This window comes from Dipodomys spectabilis, unplaced genomic scaffold (genome assembly GCF_019054845.1).
Source record: "Dipodomys spectabilis isolate Male_0828 unplaced genomic scaffold, ASM1905484v1 ptg000347l, whole genome shotgun sequence".
In the NCBI taxonomy this organism is placed as follows: Eukaryota; Metazoa; Chordata; class Mammalia; order Rodentia; family Heteromyidae; genus Dipodomys; species Dipodomys spectabilis.
The window spans coordinates 57,769-68,490 of NW_024871024.1; the positions used below are offsets into that span (position 1 = coordinate 57,769).

At 38.3% G+C, this 10,722-nt stretch overlaps 1 long non-coding RNA gene across 1 annotated transcript; it reads right to left on the bottom strand.

Moving 5' to 3' along the window:
- Positions 1–4,886: 4,886 nt before the first annotated feature.
- LOC122095394 lies at positions 4,887–9,270 on the bottom strand. The gene is made up of 3 exons (XR_006145118.1): positions 9,157–9,270; positions 5,490–5,581; positions 4,887–5,126 (listed from the first exon to the last, which is right to left on the bottom strand). It is a non-coding gene; the product is annotated as an uncharacterized LOC122095394 (long non-coding RNA).
- Positions 9,271–10,722: the final 1,452 nt, after the last annotated feature.

The following is a 10,722-nucleotide window of genomic DNA, read 5'->3' on the forward strand; positions in this document are numbered from 1 at the left end:
GGGTTACATTTCTTAAATTATTTACACTCTCCCTCCCCCATTTTAAAGTACCTTCCAAAGTTAGATGAAATTTCAGATAAATTCTATATAACAGCAATTTAGGAGTTATAATTTGGCATGTCCATCTAAGTGTCTACTGCTCCTTGGTCAGAGTCACGCCTTCCATCAGTATCCAATTCCATCTGCCACCCCCCCCCCATTTCTTCATTTTTGCTGTTCTCTGTACCACCTTAAGCTCTACTTTTTCTTTCTTGACTTATGACCCATTGAATTAAACATTATGTTCCAGATGTGGATACAAAAGTTTTTCTTTTCAAAATTAAGATAACGTGTTATTTTATTTCTAGTGTATTTTCTATTGCTGCACAGAATGTCTTTGGCCTTTCTGGCCAAAATGGCACTGTGAGCCAAAATTATTTGGGAAATAACTTCAACTTCTAGATCACATTCTAAACCCAGAGGTAATAATACATTTCAATTATATAGGTTTCTTTTTCTGTAAAAAGTTGAAGTGGTGTATGCTTCTAATTTCAATACTCAGGAGGCAGAGGTAGGATGATTGCAAGATCAAGGCCAGCCTGGGCTACATAGTAAATACTTGTCTCAAATTTTTTTTTTGCCTTACTGAGAAGCTCTATTGTTTTCTCACACTCCTAGTATTTTTTTTTTTTTGCCATTTATATTATGTCATTTTGGCAATTCACTACTGAGAGTAGCTCAGTGCCAGCTACACATACAGAAATGCCATTATGTTTACCTTATTGTACATCATTCATAATCTTCAATAAATTGAGGCCTTTGGAGATCTCAGTATTGACATTGCTCCATCCAGAGAAGAACCCAGATTTTCGTATGCTTCAATTGACTCTGTAACAATTAGCTTACCTTTTGTAGAAAAATGTTTCCTCAACTCCCAAAGGGACTCATTTAACAGCAAAAAGTCAACAACATGGAAGCTTGTCAAAGGCTTTTTTAAAGGCTTTGTAAAATGTTCCTTCTGTCCATATGTTATTTACTCCCTTGAGAAGTCCTAACATATTAGTCAGACATGATTTTTCCTCATAGAAGCCCCATGCCTCCCCCCCTTTCCTTCTAAAAGGTTGTGTTTACCATGTCTTCAGATTTTATTATTTGACCATAAAATAATGGCTCAGAGATTCTCAGATTTTGCCTTTTAAGATATATTTTCATAAAACCATTAAATGTTAGCACTGGAAAACATCTTAGAGATGGCTTAATTCTCTTCATTTTACTACCAAGGAAACTGAAGCCTAGAAATATTTCTGTCCAACTCAAATTTTCTTATATTTATCTTTTAACAATTTCAGGGAAGTGAAGGTGTGGCTCAAATGGCAGAGTGCCAACCTTGAATGAAAAAGCCGAGAGAGAATGAGACCCTTAGTTCACATCCAGTATCAGTAGACACAGAAAAGATTTGATCCCCGCTCTGGTGGCTCACGCCTGTAATCCTAGCTACTCAGGAGGCTGACATCTGAGGATGGTGGTTCAAAGCCAGCCTAGGCAGAGAAGGCTGAGATATTTATTACCAATTAACCAGCAAAAGCCTGAAGTGGAAGTATGGTGGTAGAATACCAGTCTTATGAGTATATTGCGTGCACGTGCACATGGGTGTGCGCGTGTGCACACACACACACACACACACACACACACACACCAATTTCAGTAAAAATCTTTTTCTGGATTTGCTGAAACGTTTGGGAATATGTTTTTTTTTTTCCCTGATGTCTCAAATGGGAGGAATTTTTCTTCCCATGGAAATATACAATAGATACAATTTATAGGAAAAATGTCTCCAAGAATTGCAAAGTATAAAAATTGGCTTCTTAAAATTTAACTTTATTGGGCTGGGTAGATGGCTCAGTGGTAGAGTACTTGCCTTGCATGCCTAAGGCCCTGGGTTCAATTCCTCAGCACCACATAAGCAGAAAAAAGCCGGAAGTGGTACTGTGGCTCAAGTGGTAGAGTGCTAGCCTTGAGCTGAAGAGCTGAGGGACAGTGCCCAGGCCCAGAGTTCAGGCCCCATGACTGAACACCCCCCCCCCTAAAAAAAAAGAAAGAAAAAATTTAACTTTATTGTCATACACTCACATACCTCACAACTACGCTTTATTTATGTATTTTTTTTTACTATTCTGTTTAAGAATTCTATCACCAAAACATGCCTACTCTCTTCTTATCCAAATCACATTGTCAAACTTATCTAGTGTTTACTATGTGCCAGGCACTGTTCTAAGCATTTCATGTCGATCCTCATGGAAAGTTCAAATGTGTGCAATGTGAATCTTCAGTGCAGGGAGATAAGGAAGTGCATACCTTTGGAGGGGGCGGGGATGACTGAATCAATACCTAGTGTTCAGGTAGTATGCTTTGGCTTGTCCTGGGTGAGAAATACATGAATAGATTAACTTTGTGAGAATACACTGAGCTGTTACTCACAAGATTTTTGCAGCTTTCAATAGTTACTTTAGAAGGAAAAATAATCACTCATTTAAGCCTTTATATCGACTTGATCGGGTACGTATATTTACAAGAAAATTATCTAGCTGAAAATCACAGAGCTAGTGTGTGGACAAAAGTAGGATTTGGCATTATGTAGTCTGGCTCCAAGGTCTGTGTTCCTAACTACTACACTACATACCACGTCTCAGAAGAGATTGTTCTCAGCAGCAAGTTGTCTAATCCAACAACTTTCTATTTGGTCTTAACTTCATGTATTTATATCTTATTTAATATTCACCACCAGGATTTGAGGTAGATATTACTAATCTCCATTTTAGAGATAAAGAAGAGGAAATACAGTCACAGCTAGTAAGTCCACAAACAGCTAATAAGGTCCATAAGACAGCAAGGCTTTTTGTGTCCTTCCCATTAAATTGGACTGTCTCTAAAATGGATGTCTTATTGTCTGCTTTAGAGATAAAATATCAAAAGAAAAGTAAATGATGTTTGTAAATATATTTTCAAATATATTTTATAGAGAGAATATATATCCTCTCTCATGTATTAAATACCATAATATAGGTATATCGTATGTTAATTTTATTAACAATCACATATTATATGCTATATAAAATATACAATCTGTAACATAATTCACACATTATATATGTGTGAATTATAATCTATAACATATATTCATACATTATATATAAAATGTAACATATATTATATGTTGCATATTACAAATGTTATGTATATAATATATTGCTTATATTAATATATGCTATATATTATAGATATTAAAAAGGTCTTTCTGAATAAAAGTTCCTATTCTTTATAAACAATACAAAACTGCTTTGTGGTGGAGGGGAAATACATCTTAAACAACAGTACTGATCAGTGCATTCCTCTCAATACAATGGACCCTTACACACATGTTTTCCTTAATCTCTACCTCAGAAAGCAGTGAAGGAAAAATTGGTTCAAAGATCTTATCATAAAATTTTGTGCTAAAAATGCTGTGATTAAATGATATTAATGATTAAATAAATGAAAATAAATTCCAGGTTCTCAGAGACCCATGGTCTTGCTGAGGAGTCTTATCTACTAGTTATGACTGTTTCCAGTACTCCAGATTGAGATAACAAAGCATTGTCCCATCCAGGCCTTATAATCAGTGTCAGTGTAGGGATGAAAAGCATACATTTTGATGCCAGACTCCATGGGTTCATTTCTTATAACAAATATATGACCTTGGCTTACAAAACTGTCTGATTTTATTTTATTTTATTTATTTTATTTTTTTAATTTATTTTTGGGTCCGGTCGTGGGCCTGAAGTCTGGGCCTAGGCGCTGTCCCTCAGCTCTTCAGCTCAAGGCTAGCGCTCTACCACTTGAGCCACAGCGCCACTTTCGGCTTTTTTTTCTTTTTGCTTATGTGGTGCTGAGGAATCGAACCCAGGGCCTCATGCATGCAAGGCAAGTGCTCTACCACTGAGCCACCTTCCCAGCCCTTTATTTTTCAAATTACATTTTAATGATTTCTTTCATAATGCACCAAATTAAAATTTAAAAGCCATACACATTTTCTACTCTTGAACTTAGAGCTATAGACAAAACTGTCTGATTTTAAAACAAAAAAATATAGACCTGCTGGGTGCTAGTGGCACATAATCTTAGCTACTCGGGAGAAAGAGCACTGAGTTTTGTGGTTCAAAGCCAGCCCAGGCAGGAAAGTTCGTGAGACTTCCATCTCCCATTAACCACCAAAAAGCCAGATGTGGAGCTGTGACTCAAGTGGTAAAGTGCTTTCTGTGAGCTAAAAAGCTCAGGGACAACCACCAGACCTTGAGTTCAAGCCTCAGGACTGGTACTGAAAACAAAACAAAACCTATCTCTCAGAGAGAGAGAGAGAGAGAGAGAGAGAGAGAGGGTGGGAGGGAGGGGGGGGGAGAGAGAGACTAGGCAGTTAAATTCAAATATTCAAATAAATATGTCACATGAAGAATTATACATTATTTATTGAAAATTTAAGTTGAATGGCTCATTCTATATTTCATCTAGCAACCTGATCTTGGAGTTGAGTTTGCTTGTGCTTTAGTTTCTTCATCCATAAAATGACAATGATATGATAATAGTACCTAGCTCTTGGAGTTTTGGTGAGCATGCAATGGGAATGGATATAAACTGAAAAAACGTGACACAGAGGAAGCACAATAAAAATAAGAGGTGTCATACCAAAATCCTTCATTTACAATAACTCAGGTTTGACTTGAGCTTCTGTGTTTTTCTTTTTTCTTTTTTGGTCAGTTGTGGGGCTTGAACTCTGGGCCTGGGCGCTGTCTCTCAGCTCTTCAGCTCAAGGTGAGCGCTCTACCACTTGAGCTACAGCGCCACTTCCAGTTTTCTGGTGATTTATTGGTGATTTACCACTGAGCCACCTTCCCAGCCCGGGCTTCTGCTTTTAAATAGACAAATGAAAGAATTACTTTAAACTTGACTTACTATGTGCAGATCCAAACTAAAGGAGGGTGAATGAAACTTTCCGTTAGGCATTCTCACTTCGAATCCTGCATTTTACAATGTAGACACAGTTGTTCTTTTCCTGCTGTTGTTCATACAAATGACCTTTCCATACAGAAATAACCTTTTTAAGCTTTTAGAGTCTGGAGAAATAAAAAAAAAAGTATTGGTTTAAAAAGTACATTTCATGAACTAAGTCTATCCTTCACAATTTAGGAAACATCTATTCATTTCTCTATATTTGCATAGCAGGAATCCGTATATTGTCAGATACATAAGAAACATGAAAATTTAAGAGCTGAAATATTTCAGTTTTTTATAACACCTGAGAAAAACCCAAACACATAATAAAAATGCAGTATACAAAACATTTAAAATATAACCTATTTGTATCTGCTTTCATGATTTCACATTGTAAATGCCTCTCCTTATTTTCACAATTTACGTGGAAAGCATGATTTATCTATGTTAATTTCAAGTTGGCATTTCGCCATTGGAATGCTTACCTTAACAGATGGTAAACTATGGGGATATATAAAGATTTACAAAAGGTCAATACCACAGGAAGAGTGAAAGAACCAGAACTGTATGGATCATTCTGAAAAAAAAAAAAAAAGGAGAAATATTAACTAAAGTCATGGTGCACTCTCATAGCAAGGAAATATCATGATTCCGCCAGTAATCTGTGCTTTAGATCGCAATAAATTGTTCCTGTTTTTCTTTCCATTGTAGAAGACACTAACTTGGCTTCATGAAACCAGGCATGCATGTCATCTCCCACCTCATTTTCTTTTGAGTGTAGGAGGAGAAATATAATACAAACTGTTCTGGTGTACAATAATCTATTTTACAGTTGCACACAAGAAAACCATCTCAAAAAACTGGCAACAAAGTATTCAGATCACCACATCATTTCTATTCTATACTCTGTTCCTTTGTTTACTGCTACTATCATGCATTCAAAGAGCAATTCATGCATGTAAGTATACCAAAGAAATAGTAATATAATCTCGTGGACATGAGATTAACAATTACTATTTTGAAGAAGACAGTTTACATTCTGCAGATAGCTATGAGGCCAACAGATACAGGCAGCATTTGACTGGCCCAAATCAAGGCTAATTATTCAAGGAGTGGCTTTCCAAATGGGATGTGAACTTGCTTTCTATTTTTTTAACTTTCCTTTATTGACACTTTGCCATGAAGTTACAAAGAACTCATCTTGGCAATTGTCAAATCTATATTTGTAATAGGACCTCTTGCTATTTTCAGCTGCCTTCTGGACCTGTCCACTTAGCTATCATACAGGACCTTAAACTCTGGTTAGTCATAACCAGATTGAATGCCTTATCTTCCTTATCTTTCCCCCACTCCAGTCTTTCTAGAGGTCCAGGCTCATTTGCAGGCATCACTTGCCTGGTTTCCTAAGCTAGCAGTCTCTAGCACTTAAACTTCACCCTCTGGTCCTGTCTACATCCAATCAACTCATTGCTGTTGATTCCACCTTCAATTTTTTTTTTGCAATCTATCTATCCCCTCCTCTCTACCTTTTACCTCTTTATTGTCACAGCTATGAATTTAGTTAAATTCTCTCTCTCTCTCTCTCTCTCTCTCTCTCTCTCTCTCTGTGTGTGTGTGTGTGTGTGTGTGTGTGTGTTAGTCCTAGAGCTTGAACTGGGCCTGGGCACTGTCCTTGATCTTCTCTTTCTAGAGGCTAGCACTCTACCACTTGAGCCACATCACCACTTCCATCTTTTTCTGGGTAGTTTATTGAAGATAAGTCTCCCAGGCTTTCTTGTCGAGGCTGGCTTTGCATTCTGATCGTCACATCTCAGCCTCTTGAGTAGCTAGGATTACAGATGTGAGCCATCAACACCTGGCATTCTCTTCTTTACTTTTATGATGATTGTGCTGACAGGCTCTTAATAGGGTCCTCTGTTTCTAGTCTCTCCCATATCCTATTTAGTCTTTATGGGTCAAACAGAGTTTTCTTTCAAAAACAAAGAAAGAACAACAGATATCTGGCTCAGATTTCCTCTGTTTCCTAAAACCCTTCAAGACTTATAGGATCCTATGGGATCAATTCTGAATTTGTCAGAATGGCATACAAGACTCAAAGTGTGTCCTTTACTTACCTGCTATCCTCATTGCAGGATTTCTAATGGACTGTGTTGTGCCTGTTCAAATATAAACTTAAGGAAACCTTAGCATTTCTCTAAGTTAGTTTTTCTTAACGAAGAGTACACATTATCATTGTTGATGTTTATTATTAAGAAAGGTATTTTTTTTGTGTTGGTACTAGGGTTTTAACTCAGGGCCTAGGGGCTGTTTTTTAGCCTTTTGCACTCTACTACTTGAGTCATAGCTCCACTTCTGGTTGTTTTTGTTTGTTTGTTTGCTGGTTAGTTGGAGATAAGAGCCACACGGCCTTTCCTGCCTAAGCTTGCTTCAAACTGTTATCCTCAGATTAAAGGTTTGAGCTACTTTTTTTTTTTTGGGTCCGGTCGTGGGGCCTGAACTCTGGGCCTGGATGCTGTCCATTAGCTCTTCAGCTCAAGGCTAGCACTTTACCAGTTGAGCCACAGCACCACTTCTGGCTTTTTTTCTTTTTGCTTATGTGATGCTGAGGAATCGAACCCAGGGCCTCAGGCATGCAAGGCAAGCGCTCTACCACTGAGCCACCTTCCTAGCCCCGAGCTACTTTTTTTAAAGAACTTAAAAATTAAAATACAAGTGCCCTTTCCACATTTGAAAACTACACAGGTGGGATGTGAATAGATAGCAAAACTGATTATTTGAACTGGGTCATGGGTGACAACCATTCCACATGCTTGGTTGTAGGTATTTGTTCAAGCCATTCTTTTGGAATGGCTTTTCTTCTCTCCCCTCTTCCCTCAATTTTCTACCTATCTCCTGTTTACCTTTCAAAGCTTAGGCCAATACCACCCCTTCTAGAAAGCCTTCCAGGACCTACACAATTAAAATGAATTGCTCTCTGGTGTTTGCTATGGGAATGTTCTTAACAGTCTGCTACCATAATCTCTTATTATCCTGAATGTTCCTTACTGTTCAGGGTGTTATCCTATGAAAAACAAACTCCTTGCATTTCTTTGCATTCCCAGCACTGAGCCCACTGCCTAGCCTTGTGAGATAGAAAGGGCTGGCAGAGATAGGAAAAGTAAAAAGGAAAGATAATGTAGTTTAAAGAGATACAGTATAGAGAAGACATTCTGTCTTGTGTGTCTCAGCAAAAATTCTGCTACACTGTACAGTTGAATTATCATGGGGGAGTTCGTCAAATAACACACTGAATGCTAACTAATCTTAAAATACAATACAGCCCAAGAAAAGGGAGTAGGATGGGAGCTTTGCCTATATTCTGTCCCCCAGAAATTTCTGGTAGTCCCTGATAACAGTTCTGTAAGCAGTGCTTGACATTCCTGTACTGTCTTCACATTCTCTAGGGCACAGCAGTAACAAGTATGGGAGCTTTCCCACAGGGTGACAGGGCTCAGTGAAGCCCGTTGATGGGTGGTCATTTTACACAACTGCCTTTCTTAGAGGTCCTGGCACCAACTTCCTTTTCCTCCGTGTGAGCTGATGGCATAGTCACTTCCTATTTGGTCTCAACTGCCGGTTGTTTTTCCTGTTTTAAACTGCCACCTTTAACTAGAACTGTGCTCTCAAGAAGTCTGAATTAAAGAACAAATGGTCAATTGAAGCCATTTTTAAAAGTCAAGTCAGGGGGGGGGGGGGGAGAATATCACCTAGATGGAGTGTAAAGCTTCGTTTCATGGTAACCCAAGAAAAGGCTCTCCTGTGATTCAAAACTATACCCTGGGGAAGTCAGAAAGGTTACCTGACCTCATCACAAAGAACTAAGTCAGTCTCTCAAAGCTCTCCAGAGAAACGCCCTTCAAGCTGCTGCCCAGAAGAAAGTTTCTTCACTTACCCATGTGGGAAGACAAAACTGTCATTATGGGATGACTGATGGAGTGCTTTTTTTTCCACAGCAAGGAAGGTGAGAACAGGAGCCCAGTGTAGGCTCTGAGGGCCTTCACCTTCAGAGCTCAGTAACTGAAGGTCAGCAGGGTGATTGTAACAGCATTGAGGCAGGCAAGCATCCCTGGAACCAGAAAAGGAGCTGGGACCATGCTAGCTTTTCTCACCTACCTCTACATTTGTGCACGAATGCCCAGGTCACAAGTGTGCCTCTCCACTGTGGAACCAATTGATGTCAGCAAGAAATTAGGAGCTTCAGTCTTTCAGTGCCTAAATGCAGTCATTGCAAAGCAAGTACGTGTATATGTAAAGGCTTGCTATAAGCAGGAAACTGCTTAAGCAGCATCTGCTTCCACCCACCTCCTCTGGTGCTCTATTCCCCTCAGTAGTGTCAGGAAGTAAAGCTCGTGAGAAAGTTCACTTGTGCAGTTGTAGATGCTATAGTTTCTGTTATAAATGACAGTGCGGTAGAGTAGCCTGCAAACCCCAAAAGGTACAAAATTATTCCAGAGAATTCAGCAATTATACAGATTTAATGTTCCCCAACTAAGAACTGATTCAATAGGCTTTTTTGCTGGAGATGCTTTTCTGGGACCATAGCAAGGATACAACATCTGCAAGAGCTATTATTTTACAGTTTCCAATTTGATACCCACAGAGAGTAGAGATTGGAGGTATCACATATGCTTTTATTAAAAAAAAATCCTCGAATGTTGTACTTCTGTGTATCAGCACAGAATCAGAATCAAGATATTCCTGTTAGTAGATAGTATAACTCTAGAATTACCCAGATAATTTCCCTTCATTTCAAATATTCGAATAATAAAACGAAATTCACATCATTGCCTGAATTTGCCATTATATTTTATACATTATCTGTTTTTCAATATCGCCATTAAGCTTAAAATGTGGAAGCCCAAAATGTGAACCCTTACCTTTACATTCTCTAAAGCAGAGCAAGAGGTCACATTTATCTTGATGAGTTAACATATTTGAAGGCTCTTAGGTAATGCCTGGTACATTAGCACATACTCAGAGTCTATTTGTTTAAGCCAATCAATTTCTTCCTTAAAGTTATTTTCTGTTCAATATTACTTTGAAGTAAAACATTCAAATGCCTGTTGTGTATGAGGAGGAGTGGGGGTGGATAACAAAAGCCTAGCTTTTCTTGTCATTACATTCATTTGTTGGGGACACGTGGCTTATGATTTAGTGCAAAAGTAGCAAAAAAAATATTGCTTCATTTTCAGTAATACTTGATATGGCCCAGTGTCTTGTAGGTCTTTTTTTTTCCACCATAGATAGATACTAAATTGAGTTGAAAATCCTTAAAGAAATTATTCCCAACTCTGTTTCTGGTTTAGTAGACTGACTCTAATACAAAGAATGTAGAGCATAGTGGTCAAATACAAGCACCATGTTATACCTTATGAAGCTACCAGAAAGCATATGATATATGGTCTTTCCTTGGATTAGGTAATGCTTTGTTGTCTGGATTGTCCTGTGCAGTATGATCGGCATTCCTGGATTCTTCTCATCAGATACTAGTAGCATCCCCTCCTCATTTGTAATACCCAAGAATGTTCTCCAGAAGGCAAAATTGCTTCTGATTGAGAACTATGGCCTAAATATATTATCTCACCATTGTCCCTAGTGTGTGCGCATGCACATGTGTGTGTGGGTGCATATGTGTGTGTGTGTGTGTGTGTGTGTGTTTGTGTGTGTGTGTGTGTTTGT